Below are 21544 nucleotides of genomic sequence, written 5' to 3'. Positions count from 1 at the left end.
CTCCTCACACACTGGGCCAGCATGGAAGACTCTGTGCCTGACTTACAGTGGGTTCACACTCTGGACCCCAGGTTGTTGTCAAGTCTTCTCTCAAAGCCCTGTATAAACAAAAAGCAAAGCCCCTCCACCTCCTTATTTCCCACTGTTGGTTTCACTGAATTTTTTCTCATTCCCTATACTTGCTAGGTCTTTGCTGTCTCTACATTCGAGCATGCTCTTCTCATTGCCTAAATGCCCCCTTTCTCCTCTTTTCCTGCAAAACTCTTAACTCATCCTTGAAGTCTCAAGTCATATGTCTCCCTCTGATTCCTCTCAAAGACAATAGTTCATCTTGTGTCTGATAGTACTTCATGTTGTTGTAAAAAGCATTTGTTATTTTCTAGCCAAATGTTTCTCCTTTCCACTAAACTTTGAACTGTCTAATGGTGGAGACAATTTCCTCTTCATCTTTGTGTCTTCAGTTGCTAACACATGATTATTGGTCCATAAATATTTGTTGGATGATTAGTTGGATGGATGGATGGAAAGATGGATGAAAGGACAGATAGATAATTTGTCAGGAAAGAAGCCAGATTTGAACTATTTCAGTTTCTGGACAAAACAAACAAACAAACAAAGGCATGAGCTCAAATGGCAGCAGTAATAGAAGGTAACTACTATGATAGACATTTTAATTAAATTAAAACAGCAGACCATGTTAGGAAGAAAGACTTACTCCTTCTTGACTCCTTATTTTGGATGACCTTGAAGGAGAAGGAACTGCAAAAGAAGTAGGGTGATTTTTGGCTTTGGTGAGGGGCGGGATAATTAGGGTTTTTAAAGTTTTTATTTTAATTCTGGTTAGTTAACAGTTTTATATTAGTGTCAGGTGTGCAATATAGTCATTCCAAACATCATGTAGTACTCATCACAATACACTCCTTAATCCCCATCACCTATTTAACCCATTCCCCGACTCTGGTAATCATGTTTGTTCTCCATAGTTAAGAGTCTTAGTTTTGTTTTGTTTTTAAATTTTTTTTAATGTTTATTTTTGACACAGAGAGAGACAGAGAGTGAGCAGGGGAGGGGCAGAGAGAAAGGGAGACAAAATCTGAAGCAGGATCCAGGCTCTGCACTGTCAGCACAGAGCCTGATGCGGGGCTCGAAATCACCTGCCGTGAGATAATGGCCTGAGCTGAAGTAAGACGCTTAGCTAACTAGGCCACCCAGGTGCCCCCAAGTGTCTTAGTTTTGAGGAGCACCTGGGTGGCTCAGTCAGTTAAGCATCTGACTCATAATATTGGCTTAGGTTGTGATCTTGCAGTTCTTGAGTTTGATACCTATGTTGGGCTCTGTGCTGACAATGAGGAGCCTTCTTGGGATTCTCTCTGCCCCTCCCTCCTCTCAAAATGAATAAATAAACGTAAAAAAGAGTCTTAGGTTTGAGTATATTGAGATATATGTAGGATATCCAGAAAGAGTTGTTCAATAAATTTGAAAATTTAAGAAATAGATCATTGCTCCTCCAGAGAGTAGGATTTCAAGCTGCTGCCTGAAATTCCTTACTTCAGCCCTGCCATCTCTCTCCAGCCCCTTTATCCATACCCCAGTCTATATGTTCCTCATATAGGAAGACGTCCAAGACATACTATAAAACATATAGAATTATCTATTTTATTTTGAAAGGGGTATGTGTGTTTGTACGCTCTGCAAAAAAAAAAAATCTCTGGAAGGATGACAAAAAGTGCTTAATCATGGGAGAGGTTATTGCAGAGATAGAGGGGGAATATAAGCTTTCTTTTTATAAACTCTTGTACTATTTTTATTACTAGCTTGTATAATTTTTAAATTAAGATATAATTCATATACAGTAGAATTCCATTTTATAGTGTGTAATTTAATGGTTGTTGGTCTATTCACAAGGTTGTGCAACCATCACCACTAATTTCAGAATTAAATTTTAATCACCATAGAGAAACCATTAGCTGTTATCCTCATTCCCCCTCTACAGCCCCTAATCCACTTACCATCTCTATGGATTTGCATAGTTGGGACATTTCATATAAATAGGATCATATAGTATGTGGTCTTTTGTGATTGGATTCTTTCACTTAGCATAATGTTTGGGTTCATTCATGTTATACCATGGGTCAGCATTTCCTTCCTTTTTATAGCTGAATAATATTCCATTATGTGAGTATACCATATTTTGTTTACATATTTATTAGTCGATCAACTTTTGGGCTATTTGTGCTTTTTTAGCTAGTTTGAACAATGCTGATATGAATGTTCATTTGCAAATTGTTGTTTGGAAATCTGTTTTCATTCTCTTGGGTATATACCTTAGAGTGGAATTACTGTCTCATATGATGATTCTGTTCAAGTTCTTGAGCTACTGCCCAATTATTTTTCACAGAGGCTGTGCTGTTTTACATTCCCATCAGTATCATGTAATAGTCCCAGTTTCTCCACATTCTTACCAACAATTGTTATTGCCTATCTTTGTGATCATAGCCATCCTAGAAGTATGAAGTGGTATCTCATTGTGGTTTTGCTTTGCATTAACCTAATGACTAGTGATATGAACATATTTTCACGTGCTTATTGACCATTTGTGTCTCTCTCATGGAGAAATGTCTATTCAAAGTCTTTGCCCATTTTAATTATGTAATTAGCCTTTTTTTTATTGTTGAGTTGTAAGAGTTATTTATATATTATGCATGCTAGACCTTATTAGATATATGATTTATTATATTCTTTTATGTACAAGTAATTTTATACTTGCATTTGCTATGTTCTATTTAAAATATTCTACCAGTCCACAATAGTCAACATTTCTTAGTAAGTTGGAAGGGTGAGATTTAATAAAATTATGCTTTCAGGACAAGTATGTGAATTTGTACTATTATAATTAAATATGTTGTTTAGGAATAAATTATTGGCTTGACAGTTTTACATTGGCATTGCTTGTTTTTAGAATTAGGAATAGTTTGCTCAATATGAAGAACTTTTTGAAAGTGTAATCTTGATGCCAAACATACACTATAAACACACAAGTGGTCACTTGTCTCAGATGGATGCTTACCCTCTTTCGGTGATATGTTAGCTATCTTAGAAATGGACTTTACCTTGAATATTCTCTTAGCTTTTGTCTATTGATATGACTGAACTTCAAAATTTGAGCCACTTCCAACCAAATAATTTGCCCCTTTAAATGCTCAGGGTATGGCCTCATTTTATAGTGCCATAAAATGAAATTTAAAAAGCCTCTCCAGAGAGCTGTGATTACCATTTTTTTCTTTAGTTGTTAGCCAAGCTAATAAATATTCTTAGCAGTTCTGTCATCGTATGTCATATAAAACTAGATCTAATGATCAAATCTATGAGAGGATCTCAAGCACCATGGCCTTCTGTGCAGCTTGAGAGGAAGAAGTGATCCACCTGATCATTAGACCCTTGGGTCTTCTGAAGCCAGACTTAACACACACCTCTCAGAGGGGTGGATGAAGGGGCCCTTAACAAAGTTTGGCTTGCTGAGGATTAACTGGCTGGCTGCTCAGGGAAGTGAAGCTGTAACTGCCTGGCCTGTGGTGCTGTATGTTCCCAGTTCTCCATGAGGGGATGCTTGGCTCTGTTTGGAGATCGTCCCATGAGCCTCTCTTCTGATACGTGTGTGTGTTTTCCCATTCCTGACCAGTGCCTTTCCAATCTTCCAGCTTTTCTGACTCCCCAGCGTACCTTCTTGGGTTCTCCAGCACATGGTCTCTCTTTTCAGAGGTCTCCATTAAAGCCTGGGACCTTTCTCAACTTCTTGACAGCCAGTAATTCATAAAGGGAAAATGAATTAACTCCATTTTAGTGTAGCTGTAGGGCAAGAGAGTTGTTTGGAAGTGATTGCTGCAGGCTGTTAAGACAGCTACTTAGCTTTCAGGGCTGGCGAGAGAAGGATGAAAAGTAATGAGTTAACCTGCTAAGAATTTGGCCATTTTAATCATTTGAGTCTGGCTATACTTTGTCTCCATTTATACCGAGTGGGGAAACAGTTATCTTGATAAGCAGGGATTTATCTCACCCTACCTCTCAGTGGCTGCCTGGATTCAGAGTAGAATAGACTCCTTTATGTAGCAAGGGGAATGAGCATGCTTTGTATGAGTAAGAAAATGAAAAAAAAAAAAAAAGCCATTGGTATTTTTTCAAAGTTCTTATCAGCAAAGAGCATTACTGAGAAATCCAATAGGGTAGTGATGACATTCAATTTTATTTGTACCAGGAATGCACAGATGGCTAGAGTTAGCAGCTATTCATTTTTAGCACATATCTCTCATTAATGTTAGGGGGAATTACAACAGACCTATCAAAGAGAAAAAATAGAGGAGAGTCTGCAGTATCAAATAAACGTGCATCGTTTTTGTGCAAAGGTCACATACTTTGAATAATCCCTTTCTATAATTGTAACTTTCCATAGTTAGTTTATTCTTCTTGCCGAATTTGTATGTTGTCATGGTATTTTTAATGGCCTGAAGAAAAGCATTTCAGCAAACTGCCCAGGTCTGAGACTTACAATTAGTCATTGCAGCTTGTGGGATCGTTTGTGAATAGCTCAATCGAGATGTGTTTTTACATAAAAGTTCCCCTTGATTAATTGCCCAGGAAATGCTTCCAGTTCATAGAGATTTGTAAATCTGTATCATAAAATATTCCATCCCCAACATTTCAGTCAGTAAGAAACTTGTGATTTTTTTTTAACCATCATGTGTTCACGTGTTGCCAGGACTTTTCCTTTAATCAGTTTCCACCAAACAACGATGTAAAAATTAAATTCCATCCTCTAGGAAAGCTAGAGTTCTTTATTTCCCTTTTATATTCCAAGACATAAACGGATAGCCTGATTTTCTAGAAGATCCAAATTAAAATGTGGTATTTTTAAAAAGAGAAAAGAAAAAGCAAAGGGAAAGAAAATCAATTAATTAAAAATACAAGCAACATAGGACTTGAGTTCAGTGGTACAAACATGTAGTAAGAATTTGACACATTATTTTCTACCAGAATATTGCTTTCCTCATGGGCTAGACTTGGATATGTTAAATTTATAGGCGGTTTTCAGTTTCTTCAGTTGGGAAAGGGGAAAATCTCTCTTGCTTCCAATTTCTTCTTTGGATGAAAAAGAATTCTAATTTTATAAAATAAAACCAGAAAGAATTTAGTATTTATTACAAGCAAATGAGATCACTAGTAATAGGAAGCATTGCTTAAAGTGAAAATATGAGGTTGAGACACTAATAGAGCAAAACACTCGCATTTTGCAAATGAATTCCTTTTCTTCTGCTTCATCTTAAATTTTAAATATTTTTCATTTTTAATTAATATTGATGCTTTTCTCATAGAAGTGAAAAGATTTTTATATGAATTATCACCTAGTGGCGTAGGAAAATTAGTCTATACAATGTGAGTTAGATTATTTCTCATTTCTAAATTACATGACAGCTACATTTAATACAGTCATTTATCATTATCCTGTAGGAATTTTATACAACTTCAATAATTCCCCAAACCTCAGCTATTTACTGGGAAAATGGTTTCCTTGAATGCTGCCTGAGGAATGTGAGAGCAGGCTTTCTTTTGTCTATTTGTCTGTCTTCACAGAATCTCAGATGGTTTTTAGTCTAATGTGGTATCTATTTATACAAAGTTAGAGCCTTTACCTAAAGGAGAGATGCCGTCATAGTCACTGCTTAGGTGTGTGTGTGAAAGAAATATAAATATATATGGGTATATGTAAGTTTTTATGTGTAGTAAGTTTAAGTAATATGTATGTGTGAACTAAATATGTGTGTGTGTATGTATGTCTCTTTGTGTGTGTGTGTGTGTGTATCTCCTGATGTAAGAAATAGAGCATTTGCTGAGTTTTCTGTAATAAGAAGAGGAAAAGATGCTTGAAACTGCTGATAAAGAATGGTGGTAGAATAGCTTTGGGGGAAAAAATTGTATAGCCAGATAATGGTGGAGTTTTTTGTTTTTGTTTTTGTTCTTGTCTTAGTGAGAGAATTATCCTGGTTAGCTAGTGTTAGCAAGTGAGGTAAATGCATGAACAATGATAGGTTAGGAAAATGACCTGAGTTGTAGAGTCTAACAGGTTAGGATATAACCCAGCTCTGCCTCCTAATGCAGGAGCCCTCTAAGCAAGTTACTTGCTTGCTCATCCTCATGTTTCCAGCCTATAATGGGGATAATAATACCTACATCATAGAGTGGTCCTGAGTAATAAACATATACATTGTCCTGTTCAGAGAAATGCCGATAAAATGCTGCCTTCTCTAGTATGCATGCTGATGAACCTGAGTCCAATGGCTGCTCTGTGGAATTTAGATGGGACCACAATTCCACAAAGTTGGGCCAGCCTGCCCTTAGGAATTTCAGAAGCATTGCCTTCCAGGGGGAAAGTAGAAAGGGCATGAGAAAACTCCTGTGAGTGCTTAGGGTTTTCCTGCATCCCTCCAGGTAAAGATCCACCACCATGAGTCCAGTGTGGAAGACTGGGTCCTTTGAGGAAGTATGCTGAGTCAGGAAGAAGAAAGCATGAGAGGATTCAGGAATCTACAGATAGGCTCTGGAAGAAGCCTGAGAGCTTCACTGAATTTTACAGAATCTTCCTGAAATGGACAGAGGTCTGGGCTGGCTCATGGTATTCTCTGACTGTTTTGGTTTGAGTAAATGCCATCAAGTAGAAGACCTTTCCGTGGGGGCAATTGAGAAAACAGGAATGCACTGATTCACAAATAGGATAGGTGGAGTAAGAGCTGCCCAAATATATCTTATGATTGAGAGGTTGCTGGGAGTTGTCATAATTTGTATAGCAAAGCTAAGTCCTGCTCCACAAACCTGGGGAGAGAAGGGATGCCACATCTTTATGTCTTTATTGTTTTCAGTGCCCCATAGATTACACCCCAGATTGGAGGCCAAACAACCAGTAGAGGCAGATGCAGATATGTGACCCAGATATGACCTCCAGAACCCCTCAATTGGCCAGTCACACTGTCTCCAAAAATTTGAGCTTTTAACTGCGGAGCTGAGATAACCCAGCACCTCAGATAGGTGCCACCTTTATGGCACTTTGTGAGTGTTGGGTCGTGGGGTTGAGGGCATTGGTAGCCTTCTTTTCAACAGCTTTTTCCAGGTGCCACTGAGCAAAGGTTAGTCAGCCTGGAAGCATGGAGAACAGAAGCCACTACTACCATTATTCTTGTCCTTATCATTAAAATTGCTATATGGTGGCATTTATAGATCCCTTACTATATACTGGTACCCATCTTGTATTATCTCATTTATTTCTCCAAGTGTTATTTTACTTTTCACCTGTTTTACAGATAAGGAAACTGATACAAAAAATTAATTCGCCCATCCTAGGTCCCTCAGTGAAGAAATGGATGATCTGCAATTTGAACTCATGCAATCAGGCTTCAAGTCACGGCTCTTAAGCTCACTCTGCTCCACTGTTATACTCTAGACATGTTTCTAGCTTGAAATCAAGGGCTGATCCAGGGCTATCCTGATTCATCTTGGATGGCCCTTTGGTGACAAGCAAAGGAAGGGCATTGTTCTGCTTCCAAGCAAACTCCTTGGGTTTGTTAGGGCTGAAATTCTTAAGGACAGAGTGAAGATCAGTGGTCTGTATCTCCCTAGGAATAATGAAATTGCTGAACTGCAGCAGAAAGGTTGACTTTCACTAGTGCTGCACAAAAGGAGACATCTTAAGCAGCTCTAATTGAGGAAACTTGGGGTCTCACTCACTTGGCACTTCTCAGTATGCTGAGAGCTTTAGACATACCACCTGAGTGTGTGTGTATATGTGTGTGTGTGTGTGTGCGCGCGCGCGTGAGTGCACATGCGTGCAAGTCAGTGAACTGCTCTGAGCAGTAATCTCATCAGCCATACATGGAAGAGGGAGATTGAGCTCTCTTGTTCTTCCTTGTTCTTAAATGCCGTCTCTGTCTTTTCTAGTCATGGCTTTGGTGGTACCCAAGAATCTTTGTTATTGTTAGTTACGTGTTTAAAAATTAGGATGCTTTTAGGTGGTACAGATTAACACTTATGTATATTATTAATTATGCTTCTTTGTATAGAACATCCATAACTTGCAGATCAAATATAAGCATGATTTCATTAATTCTTGCTTGGAAAGACTCTAAATCTAAAAAGTATATAAAGTGAAAGTATTTAAAGAAAAATATTAAGTAGCACAGATAGTGTATGTTATAGCAAAAATCATTGAGGTGACACACTAATAATTAAAACTTGAGAAACTCTCATTAACACTATTGTTCCTTGGACTTTATACATCAGAACAATATTTCAGTGGAGGGGAAAAGGGTTTGGGTCAAATAAATTTAATAAGCATATCCTACCATGTCCTTTTTTAGAAATTCACAGTGCACCTCACAATAGTAAAGTCTCTGAAAAGTTCTGAAGTATAAGAAACCTGTTCAAAAAAATTTTTTTTACTATGTCCTGAAGACTTATTTGGTTTTTTTGTTTGTTTGTTTAAAAAAATTTTTTTAAATAGTTTATTGTCAAGTTGGTTTACATATAACACCCAGTGCTCATCCCAGCAAGTACCCTCCCCCATGCCTATCAACCCCCTTCCCCTCTCCCCCACTCCCATCAGCCCTCAGTTTGCTCTCAGCATTCAAGAGTCTCTCATGGTTTGCCTCCTTCCCTCTCCCCAACTATTTTTCCCCTTCTTCTCCCTCATGGTCCTCTGTTAGCTTCCTCCTCATCCACCTATATGTGCAAACATATAGTATCTGTCCTTCTCTGCCTGACTTATTTCGCTCAGCATAACACCCTCGAGTTCCATCCATGTTGCTACAAAGGGCAGGTTTCATTCTTTCTCATTGCCATGTAGTATTCCATTGTATAGATAAACCACATTCTTCTTGATCCATTTGTCAGTTGATGGACACTTAGGCTATTGTTGAAAGTGCTGCCATGAACATTGGGGTACATGTGCCCCTATGCATCAGCACTTCTGTATCCCTTGGGTAAATTCCTAGCAGTGCTATTGCTGGGTCCTAGGGGAGTTCTATTGCTAATTTTTTGAGGAACCTCCATACTGTTTTTCAGAGGGGTTGCACCAGCTTACATTCCCATCAACAGTCTAGGAGGGTGCCCATTTCTCCATATCCTCACCAGCATCTACAGTCTCCTGATTTGTTCATTTTAGCCACTCTGACCGGCATGAGGTGGTATCTCAGTGTGGTTTTGATTTGCATTTCCCTGATGATGAGGGATGCCGAGCATTGTTTCATGTGTCTGTTGGCCATCTGGATGTCCTCTTTGGAGAAGTGTCTGTTCATGTCTTCTGCCCATTTCTTCACTGGATTATTTGTTTTCAGGTGTGGAGTTTGGTGAGTTCCTTATAGATTTTGGATATTAACCCTTTATCTGATATGTCATTTGCAACTATCTTTTTCCATTCTGTTGGTTGCTTATTAGTTTTATTGATTGTTTCCTTTGCCGTGCAGAGCTTTTTATTTTGATGAGGTCCCAGTAGTTCATTTTTGCTCTTGATTCCCTTGCCTTTGGGGATGTGTCACCCTTTTTGTTTGTTTGTTTTTGTTTTTCTAAAAATTTGCAACATCCCCCAAAGCTTGTCCTGCCAGAACACTGTTGTAAACCACTGAGTTAGAACAACATCGAGTGGTATTGAAACAGGTGGAATCACAGTGATGGGTTTGGGAGGTGGTTAATTTGGGAGGCAATTGTGTGGGGAAGTGGTTTGTTCTGTCTTCTCATGTAATTGGGAGGAAGTGGCTTACGCCCTCTTTGCCGATAATTCTGCCACTTTGTTATCCTTCACTGATTTTCATTTTATCCGCCACCCACCAGTGATTCTGTTTTACTCGTTGTCATTAGACTAAGTTAGAAGAGATTTGAGTTATGAGAAGAAGAGTGGAAAGAACAGACATTTATTTTTGCAGTGTGTTGTCATGGGGATAAATACTTGGGAAAGTATAAAGATGCATAAATTTCCATAACCCCTCATTGGCCATAAGTTATGCCTTCCAAATACCTTAGGTTGCACTGGTGAAAATGGTTTGGAAGAAGTTTGAGAAATGGAAAAATGAAGTCTGTGAGGTAGATAATGAGCTAAACAGTTTGAAATGGAGAGTAAAAAGATTGTGAAGTCCTCTGAAAGATTAGCACAAACAAAATAAAGGTTTAAAAAGTTTTAAGTAATTAAAGGTAGTTTTTAAATTATAATCTCCCTCATTTGAATGTGGGCAGGACTTGTTACTTGAATCTAACCAATAGAATGTGGCAAACTTGATGAATGCCAATCTCTTGGATGAGGTATGTTACATAAAGCAAAGGTGGTAGGTGGATGGCACTCCCATGAACTTTACCTTGTATAAGACTCCATCTCAGCAAACTGGAGAAAATTTGCCTGCTGGCCTTGAAGAATCAAACAGCCATACTGTGAACTTCCCATGGAGAGGGCCATATGGCAAGGAACTGTGAGCAGCCTGTAGATCCTGAGGGCTGTCTCTAGCTCCGGCCAACAGCGAGTAAAAAGCTAGGAACTTCATTCATTCAGTTGCAAAAAAGGGGTTCTTCCAACAACCGAAATGAGTCTAGAAGCACATTCTTCCACTTAAGCCAACAGATAAGAAATGCAGTCTGGCTAACATCTTGATTTCAGTCTGGTAAGGCTTGAATCAGAGAGACAAACTAAGCTGTGCTTGGACTTCTGACTCACTGAAGCCATGATGTAATAAATGAGTGTTGTTTTAGGCTGCTAAGTTTGTGTTAAGTTGCTACACAGCAATGGATAACTGACTCAGTGTTAGTCTGAATTATCTTTGGGATGGTCTAATAAGCTATACCTTGGACCAGATCCTAAAGAGAGTATAACTTACTTACTGAGATTAGTGCTTTGCCTCCCTCTTATAGAAAAAAGATTGTTAAGTCTCAAAAAGGAATGTCTAGTTCTGGCTAGAAGGCTCCATTTGCTTTTGTGGCAAAGATCTCATAATAATGTACAATAATATTTTATTCATATAGCATAATAGATAAGACCATGAGCTGTGGCTTCATAGAAATGATTGTTCCAATTCTGGATCATCTTCTTATTAACTGTGTGATATATGATGTTAACCTCTCTAAGTCTCAGTTTCCTCATCTGTGAAATGAGGATAAAAATACTCTCCATGTAAGGATGTTGTTTTGTTTAACCAAGGTTATATTTTTATAGTTCTTAAGCACTTAATATGACATCCCAAAACTGAGTATATTTTTATTCTATAGCAATATTTTAACATTGATTTCTGATAGGAAATAATATAAACTCTGACACATTATTTCTGTACTTTAATTTGGAAAATCAGCATATAAGATTTTTATCTTCTTATTCCTCTGCTTTGTTTTATGTCTGGGCTGCTGCAGACCAATTCCAGATTGGATGCAATAAAAATAGGTCTTGCATACACGAAGTGCCCCTGTGCTCATAGGTTGCTTTGGCTGTATATTGTCTGGGCAAATCGCCCCCAACCTCTGGCCAGACTGTGGAATGTTGGTTTCCTCCAACATTAGCCCCCCGGGGGTCAATTTTCACAGTTTCCATATGTTTTTATATTACCCCAAACTGTAAATACAACTGACACCCTACCAAATTGGCCCTAATGTGCCTGTGTCTAACAGTGGAGTCATAGGCTTTTAGAAGAATACAATACTCCCTGGAGTTGTGGCAATTATAGGAATGTTTTGTTTTTAAAGTGTTTAGATTTTATTTTATTTTTTTATTTGAGAAGAAGTAAATGATGTGCAAGAGGATATGAATTGGGAACTGGGCAGGGGTTTTAACTTTATTGTCTTAGCCCTGACTTGAGTTTGCCCCCATGTTTCCAGAAGTGCTGTCCTAAGATCTGTTACCTGTTATCTGTTATTGTTCTTACCCATTTGGGTTTTTTTCTTACTTTCCCTTTTTGTTGAGCGTCTACTTTTATCTTCATTTATTTTATCATCTCCAAACTCTTTGTCTCTGATTAAATCTGTCTGTACAGGAAGAGCCAAACTCATTATGATGCAGTGAGGTTCCAGGATATGAAATACACTAAACATTTATCCTTGTAGATTCATCCATAAAACCAAATAATTTGTTCAAAACGTGGTCGCATTGAGGTTAACGGGTTCAGAGAACGGAAATTAATAGGGAAATTGCATGGCGTGCTTGTTGATTTTGTGTTCTGCTTCAGAGCTGGGTCTTCATTTCAGTAACTGTTGCTGCCACCATGAAGTTTGAAGCTGTTAAGCTCCCACCTTCCATTCCAAGGCTCCCCTGGTGGAAAGCCAATATTCTTGGGTAATTACCTCATGTGTATCTAGTTCTCTAATAGCCAACCAGGTTGCAGCTCAGGGCATCCTATAAAGTTTGGAGTGGTGTGCCTTAAAATGGCTGGACCACAGAACAGAGGTTGTATTCTGAGAATTTCTGTTGTTATTCTTTAGATCTTTCTGGGGAAGCCTGGGACAAGAGAAAGTGAGAGTGGTATGAAGGTAGTCAGCAACATTCTCTACAGTTGGGTGGCACAGCATAGAGATTAAAGTGGTGGGGTAGCCTCTGGCGCTAGATTGACTGAGAATCCTGCCTCTGCACTCATTTGCACTACAACTTTGGAGAGTTTCTTCATCAGTAGGAGGAATAATCAAAGGACCTGCCTTACAGGGTTGTTGTGAGTATTAAATGAGTTGATAAGTATAAGATGCTTAGAGCATATCCTATGACGTGAGCATATGCTGCTTGTGGTTATCATTACTACATAGCAGTGTTAAAACATGTCTAGACCAGGGTTCAGCAAACTGTAGCCCATGGACCAAGTCCAGCTCTGCCACCTCATGTAAATAAAGTTTTATTGAAACACAGCCATGCCCATTTTTGTATATGTTGTCTGTGGCTGCTTTCATAGTACAATGACAAAGTTGAAGCAAAGTTGAATACTTCCTACAGATGCTGTATGTTTCCCCAAGCCTAAGATATTTACTAGCCTAGCCCTTTATAGAAAAAAAAAAAACTTACTAGTCCCTATTTTTAGACTTAGAGAAAGCTTTTCTCAGCAGCATAAACAAGAAAAGCCATCAGATTGCTGTGGACCATGTAGACTTTTAAAAGCCATCTATTGCTTATGAATTAAACTATGAAAGAGATACTATACTGGGTCCTTTCTTTTGGGCACAGCTTTTTAGATCTTGGGTTTAATTAAAAAAAAAAAAAAAAAAAAAAAAACCTTTACACAGGAATGAGCACTCTGTGTTATTGTTGTGCTCGCAGCCAGTAGTGATACCCAGTTGCATTCATCAGCTGTCCAGTCTGATTTCCTTTCACTTTGACTGGACACCATCTCATTGGCAATAAACTGATATTCATTCATGAAATTGAATTTCTGAAAACAAATATGAGGGCAACCTTAATTCATATAAATCCCTAGATACACATTCCTAAATAATTTTATGGATTCTCATAAAACACCTACCCAACACAAGGGACCTGTTTCATCCTTTGACCAAACAGCAGCAGGTTTTAGAATTAAATTCAATCCAGCAGAAATCTGTTGGTGACAGTGGAGTGGGCACTGTGCTGGATTCTTCGAGAAGAGAATAAGATGGTTGTCACCACTGTAAAAAGGGTGCTTATAGCACAACAAGGAAGACATTAAAGGATCAGAAATGTGTTGAGTTTTTAGCAAGGCAAGCACAGCATAATTTTGGAATTTGTAATGGGATACAACTTTGTAGATTGACCAAGGCTTACCAGAAGAAGACATCCTAATAGGGATACATATGAATTGCCTGTGATATAAGGGCTGAGAAGGGAATGAGGTGAAGAACTTTCTAGAAGAGGAAAGCACTGTGCATGGGTCCTGAGGTTCATACAACTTGGTGTATTCAGGGTCCAAATGTAAGGCCAGTGTGGCTGGGTGGGGGAAGAGGGTGAGATAAGACTTGGAGAGGCAGAAGCTAGACCTGGTAGAAGTCCTGGGAAGTAGCATGACCTTTTCCACAGATAGTGGAAATCCAATGAGAAGTTTTAAGCAGTAGAGAAATATCATCCTGTTTATGTATCAGACACTCTTTCCCCTCTCCCGTGGTGAATGAATTAGATGGGCCAGTTGGAGCTGGCATCATTGCCCAACTTGGAGGTGATGGTAGGTTGGGCCAGAGAGGATGTGGTTAGAGGTCATTCCTTCAGTCTTGTGAATACCCCAAGATTGGGCCCTGTTCTGATAGTAATGCCTACCTGGTGGTGCAGTAATCAATTCAAAATGCAAATAAATGTATAATTACAAGTTGTGATGGGTGCACTAGAGAAAGTGCATGGAGTGTGGTTGTAGCAGGTTTGGTGAGGGAAGGGAATATTGTTGGATTTGGTGCCCAGAAAAGGCCCCTCTGAAGACTCTGAAGACATTGAAGCTGAGATCTGAAGAATCAGAGTCAGCCACAGAGGAGGAGCGATGACTGTAAAGGGTGGGGGAGCCCCAGACAGAGAGACCAGCACGTGTCTGTGCCCTCTGGTGGGAAGGACTGAAAGAAAACTGGCTTCTGGATTCTGTGGGTAAAGGTGAAAATGGTGTGGGATGAGGCTGGTGGGTTCTGCAGATGTGTGAGTCTATTCTCTGGGAAATGGGAAACTGTTGGAGGATTGTACATCAGCAAGGATATGATCTGACTTGTTCTGAAACACTCCTTCTCACTGCTGGCTGGAGAATGGCTTAAAGGGGGCACAAGAGCAGAAGCAGGGAGACCAGTGAGGAGAGAAGAGCATCATGGTCTAGGCAGGAAATGATGGTGACTTGAAGTGTTGGGGTAACAGGAGTGATGGAGAGAAAGGGCCTGCCCACTCTGTGTTTCCCTGTCTGCATTCCTGCAGGGTATCAAAGCACCAAGGGATAGGTGGAGCCATGGTGTCCTGCAGCAGGAGGTGCTTGCCGGTCAGGTCTCTCGACCTTGCTTTGGTTCTCCTGGTGGCGCGAATGTGGGCCACATGGGCTGAGAAGCCTGAGCATATAGTCCAGTCTACAGTGAGAGGAATGTAGAACATCACATTTGTTGCTTGACAATGAGAAAAACAGTCATTCCAGGGCTACCATTCTCAGACCTATGTGACCAGTCTCTGCTCTCGGGGCCACAAGACCTACATGGGAGGCTAAGCAGCAAGACATGTATTTGATGAATAGTAAATGGGAGCCAGGCTTATTGGTCATGTGACCCTTGTAACTGTGTATGGTTTTCTCACCAGCAAGAGTGTCTTGTTATTAGATGCCCCTGAATTGAACTTTGAGTCCTGAGCAGTATGAAAAACAGGCCAGCCTTTTCCCTTTTCCCTTTTCCCGCTGAGTGTCCTTTGGGTGCAACCCAGTCTTACAAAATGCATCTGGAGGAGGACAAGGGGCATCAGAGAGCACCCGGCTTTCTTCCTGGCGTCTTCCATAGGAGGCCCCAACTGTCTGCTTTAGTGTAGGCCCTCAGCCATTGCATTGCATCCATTCTTAGGGTGGTGCTCTATTGATATCTGGGGGGAGGAGGTTCTCCAGGGCCAGAATAAGGGAGAACAGTTGAAGGACGTCAGTTCTTCAGAACTTCTCCAGAGTGAAATATCTACAAGAAAAACAAATCCTTCTCTTGCTGACTGTGACCAGCTTCTGCTGTGTGACCTACTTTGTAGGTTTTCCCAGTGTGGGTGGGGAAGTCAACAGTGGAGGGAGAGGAGAGTGCATATGGGCTCTAGAAGAGGGGGAGTTAATCCATATTGGAGCTAAGTCCTAAGGCCTTGGCCCTACTTGTTTGTCTTTGCTGGGAGGAGAGCTGGATTCAAGTAGCCACAGCTGGCCAGATACTTTCTCTTTCAGGAAGGACTATCATGCTCATGACACTTAGCACATTTGTATGTGCTATAAAAATATCTTTAGAATAGTTATGTAGCTTTCTAAAATTTATAGCTATGCTGAATACTGAGTGGTATTTGCAAGCTTTAAAAAGTGGAATCATCTCAGTGGTTAAAAGTAAAAGCCTTTATTATTGGAAATTCTGCATGCAATACTCATTGTTAGCTTCCATTGTGTGTGTGTGTGGCCCATCTGCTTGTGCACTCACTTCAGGATCCCAGCTCACTTACCCATGCTTATAGTGACCTTTCTGCAATGCTTCCATTAGGTTAGCCTTCCAGGAATGCATCTCATCTTAATAAGTAAAGCACACTGGAAACTAAATGAATGACACAGAGGGTTTGATAACGCATTCCAAAGTCCATTGTTTGAGGCATTTTAAATAGCTGCTATTCCAGTGTGGGAAGTAAGACACTAAATATGTATTCATAACATTCCACAAGACATGTTCACATTTATATTGTGAGCTAAGAATGAAACAGAGGAAACATGCTGGAATCTGTTGTAAGCATTTTACCTGTACTAACCTATTAGCTCTTCATAGTAACCCTTTGAGTTAGATGCAATTATTTCCATTTTATAAATGAAGAAGCTGAAGTACAGAGTGGTTAAGACACTTTGGTCACACTGCTAGAGAGGGATGGACTTCTGATGAGAGCCCAGACAGCCTAGCTCCAGGGCTGATGCAACTAGCTCCTGCCCTTCAGTGGTTCCTGGAAGATTTTTATACCCTGGAATTGTATTCCATAGGTTACACCATTTTATACTCCCAGTTATACCTACATCTAGTTATTATTTAACCAAGAGAAATGAAACCATATGTCCACAAAAGATTGATACAAGAATGTTCATTGCACCCTTATTCTCAACAGTAAAAAAATTGGAAATAGCCCAAATATCCATTTAATAAGGGAATAGGTAATCAAGCTGTAGTATATTCATATGATGGAATACCACTACTTAGGCGCAGTATGAATGAGTCTCAAAAACCTTACACTGAGTCAGAGAAGTCAGACACAAAAGGGCATGTACTGTATGAGTCCATGTATACGAAGTTCAGGAACCCACAAAACAAATCCATGCAGATAAAAGCTGGGATAGCGATTACTTCCTGTCAAGGGGCAGAGACATGAGGCTGGGTGGGGGCAATGCTCTACATTTTGATTGGTCAAAAATCATTGATTTTTACACCTAATATCTGTGTTTTTCTTATATGTATTTATGCCTCACTTAAACACACACATACGTGCATATGGTAACACATGGGAGCTCCCCCTTCTTCCCTGATCCATTCTGTTCCTCAGTGGTACAATGTTTACTGCAGTTTCCATTTCCATGGATATGTGTATATATACATCCAAATAGGCTTTTTTATTTTAACATAAATAAGATCAGACTATATGTATTATTCTGCTACCTGCTTTTTCTTTCGTTTTTTTTTTTTTTTATTAACAATATGTCTTAAAGGTTTTCCATGTCCATACTTTAGTTTTGCCTTAAACTTCTTAGCTATCTTGGAGTTCTGGAGTATGAATGTATTTGATTTCTTCAGCCAGTTTCCTTCTGATGGATGATTTGGCAGTTTTCAAATTTTCACTTTGACAGTGGTATAATGAATTTTTGTACATAAATATTCACGCATATGTGCAGACATTTTTGTAGGCTACTTTCCTGGAAATGGGTTTTCTTGGGAAAAAGGTATGGATACTTTGGTGGATACTGCCAAATTAGTTTATAATTTTATAACCAATTTTGTCAGTTATACTCCTCCTGACCATATATGAAAGGACTAGCTTCTGGCATCCTCTCCAACAATGGACATTACCAGTCTTTTAAAATGTATGAGAAAAGATAGGTTAAAAAAATGGCATCTTGCTTCTGCTGAGATAAGAAAAAAAGTTTTTATTTTTCTCCTTTATATACAGTATAGACATGAGCTTAAAGTAACATATGTACCTCTTACTCCACACTCCCTCCCAGCTATGTGATTCTAGAGGCCACAAAGTCTGATACTCTCTCACCAATAGGTTAGGGAATACTTTCTAATTTTAATTTTAATTTGATTAGCTGTTCTAGTGAAAAATAGCAGAATTCTGTCCTCTCTGATATTCATTCCTAATGTAGTAACCATCATTGATCTTGATACCTATTAGAATTTTTTTAATTTAATCCAAATTCCTTAATGATGTGACATGACTTGTTTAATAACACTAGCCAATTTAAATTGAATGATGAAAATGGACCCTACCGATGTACTCTCCAACCAACTTCCATGTAACCCCTCCGTCATAACTGCTTTAAAAAAATTTTTTAATGTTTATTATTTAATTTTGAGAGATAGAGAGACAGACACAGTATGAGCAGGGGAGAGGCAGAGAGAGAGGGAGACAAAGAATTCAAAGCAGGTTCCAGGCTCTGAGCTGTCAGCACAGAGCCCAACATGGGGTGGGCTGAAATTACAACCTGAACTGAAGTCAGATGCTTAACCATTTGAGCCACTCAGGTGCCCCTATAACTGCTTTTTAAAAAAAAATTGCATCTTGGACATATTTTTAATGTGTTTCCCTGGAGAAAAAAAGTTTACCCCTAGGAATCTTTATTTCCAAACATGGAGCAGGTCAGTCTCAGAGCCTTAGAATCTGAGTTGCCTAGTGGGTGGGAATTTGGGAAGTGGGTATCAATGACACTTTCTTCTCAGGCATTATTGCCAGAGGACTTTGTATTCGGCACCCCAGAGGTTCTACCTTCCGGAGTTTAGTACAAATGAGAGATGTACTGAGTTTAGCACAGTTTATTTATGCATGTGGGTTTACTTCTGCAGGTGGGAGGAAACCCAGAACTGATAAGTCACCTACAGATTTCATTCTTGGAGATGCTGAAGTTATTACTAGCAAAAATCACATTTGTTGTTCCCTCAGCAAGAGTCTAGTAAGCTTCTGTGGAGGTATTTTCTTTTTACCAGGGGATCTCATCTTTTTAAATTTCATGAATTCTCTTTCTGCCTCTCTCCCTCCCTCCCTCCCTCCCTCCCTCTCCTTTTACCCCATAAAAAGCTGTTTGAACCTGTGCTTTCAAGTAGCCTTGGCTTCTCTGAGGGATATGTGAGAGATTGACGGTCTAGTAAGGGAGGTTCTGCTCACCTGTCTCCCCTACCTCTTACCTCTTTCCTGCCTCAACCAGAGCAGTCCTTCTTTTCCTTTTTTGCTTTCATGTAAGCTCTTACTAAAAGAAAGAGTTCTGTTGCTAGAAATACATTTGAAAACCATAGCACTTCTGCAAGGGAGTGTATGTACTTTATATGTATCTATTGATGCTTATGTCTACAGAGATAAGATCATAATTTTCATCACCTTGCTGTGCATGCATCCAAGTAGCCAAAGTCAGAACAGTGCCATTCAGAACCCAGCTTTTCTTTTCCAATCATTCATGTCCTAAGTCAGGCAGCATTTGAATCTCCAAACTTCAGTTTTCCATTTTTCTTAGCCACTCCTTTGTATTTCAGGAAACTTTAGGGGTACTTGAATGGCTCAGTTGGTTAAGTGTCCAACTTTAGCTCAGGTCATGATCTCATGGCTCGTGAGTTCAAGCCCCACATCAGGATCTATGCACACAGCTCAGAGCCTCGAGCCTACTTTGAATTCTGTGCCTCTCTCTCTCTCTCTGCCCTCCCTGCTCATTTGCACATGTGCTCTCTCTCTCTTTCTCTCTCTCTCTCTCTCTCTCTCAAAAATAAAAATTAAACATTTTTTTAGAACAAAAAGCTTTAAGGGATGCATGGATTTGGAGATTTGTTTGTTTTTTATTTTTGGATTGAAAAAACACTGCAATATTCCTGAAAATAAGATCTGTATATGTTCAGACTGCCTCAAGAACTTTGTGGGAGTTCATTATGCAAATGATGTTCATGATAATAGTCTATTTTCTTTATCATTGTTACTTGGAGTAAAAAACGTTCAGCAGTTGGTTGTCATTAAATGTGTGCTTTAAAGATATAAAAAGTATTTCTTTATAAAAATGTCCTCTACTTAAACAATCTCTCTAATAACACTAACCTCTCCATCACATCCTTTTACTGGGCACTGACCTTATTTCCTGAACTGGGAAGTATGCTTACCCCACATTGGCATGAGTTTTGAAATACATATCCTTGTTAAATTAGGAAGCAAGAAGTTGTTCTTAACATCTTTGTAGTAACCAAAAGGTAATTTCCTAAAAGAAGATTAGCATGTAGACTTGAGTTGATAGTTTCAGATATGTACCTTACTGTATTGCGTAGAAATAAGGAAATATTGGACAAAAATTATCTAATCCCAGTGTTGACCAAGTAGATGGCTGTTCTCTCACCATAATCCTCTTAGTAAGTGTCACTAGGAATACCTAAATCACTGCTTTAGCAGGTACTGTAAATATTAATAAAGACCAGTGTTCAGAATATTTTAATTAGTAGGATTCCTGATAGAAGAAATCGTTTAGCTTAAACAATTCTCTTGAACTTCATTTTCTTGGAGTGGAAGGGAGTAGCAGAGTATATAATTTTATGAGGACTAGAAGTAAAAGTTTCTTATTGAGAGTATCTTCCATTTGATTAGTAATTGTTTCAATTTGACATGTTTGCAGGGTATCATCTATTCTCATCTTGTGCATATTTCCACGAGAGCAGTGATTCTCTCTTGCTTGCTCTGGGAATCAGGGCTCGTTGACAACAGATGACTTAGCAATACTGGGGAGGAGAGGGATCAGGAAGGATCCCAAAAGATTCTGCTCTGCAACCCTCCTCTTTTGGAATCACTGTTCCTAAGCCTTCTGTACTGTCCTCCTGCTGCAGTCCTCACCGTGGAATTAGATTTATACCAGCTGCCATGGACATGGTTACCTAAATCTGTGGAATGTTTTTGCTAAAGGCTGCTGGTGAAATAGGCCACATTACGCCTGTAACTCCTCCCCGCACTCTGTTAACCCATCCGTTGTCCTTAGTCTTTTACTCTCTTGCTTACTTTATGATTTTGCACTTTGACATCCTGTAGATCCATTAAGAACTTTTGTTCTGAACACCAGGGCTTTACTTAACATGATGATTACCCAAATTGTTATTCTGTTTGAGCTAAGTGATGACAATGTATTTGATTGGAACCTTGTAATTGTTATTTTAAAATCAAAGTAATGGATCATGATCTCAGAATAGGAACATGATCCAAAAGAATAATAATAATTAAAAGAGCAACCACTTAAAAGAAAATAAATGCTCCGTCACAGACCAGGGGCCCTGTGTTCCCTGAGTGCTGCTTACCTTTGCAGTCCCAGGTTCTATCCCTTTTCCCCTTCGCCCTGGGCTAGGTTCACTGCAGCCTTCCAGTTCTTAGAAGTAGTGTTGGTCATTTCTTGCCTTGGGAATTGCACTTGCTATTCCCTGTACTTGCGGAGCATCTCTACTGGTGACTTCTTGGCTGGTTCCTTGAAGTCTTACCCAATATTTTTGCCACCTTAGGGAGGTTTCTTGGCCACAGTGCCTAAAGGAATGCCCCCACTCCATGCCCTTCCACACGTTCAATGCACGTCATCAACTGGTACAGCATGCAGTTTATTCCCCCCTCCCCCCACCTTAGGAAACCTAAGTTGTGTCTCCTTGG

General features: G+C 39.4%; 1 protein-coding gene across 1 annotated transcript in view; it reads left to right on the top strand.

Annotated features, from left to right (window-relative positions):
• ERC2 (ELKS/RAB6-interacting/CAST family member 2) overlaps positions 1-21544 on the top strand; it is a 903427-nt gene that overhangs the window by 453991 nt on the left and 427892 nt on the right. The gene's annotated exons all lie outside the window — the stretch shown is intronic.

Source organism: Hyaena hyaena, unplaced genomic scaffold (assembly GCF_003009895.1).
Source record: "Hyaena hyaena isolate Hyena2069 unplaced genomic scaffold, ASM300989v1 scaffold_618, whole genome shotgun sequence".
Lineage (NCBI taxonomy): Eukaryota > Metazoa > Chordata > Mammalia > Carnivora > Hyaenidae > Hyaena > Hyaena hyaena.
Note: the sequence above shows the minus strand (reverse complement) of the source record. Positions and strands in the feature narration are given on the sequence as shown.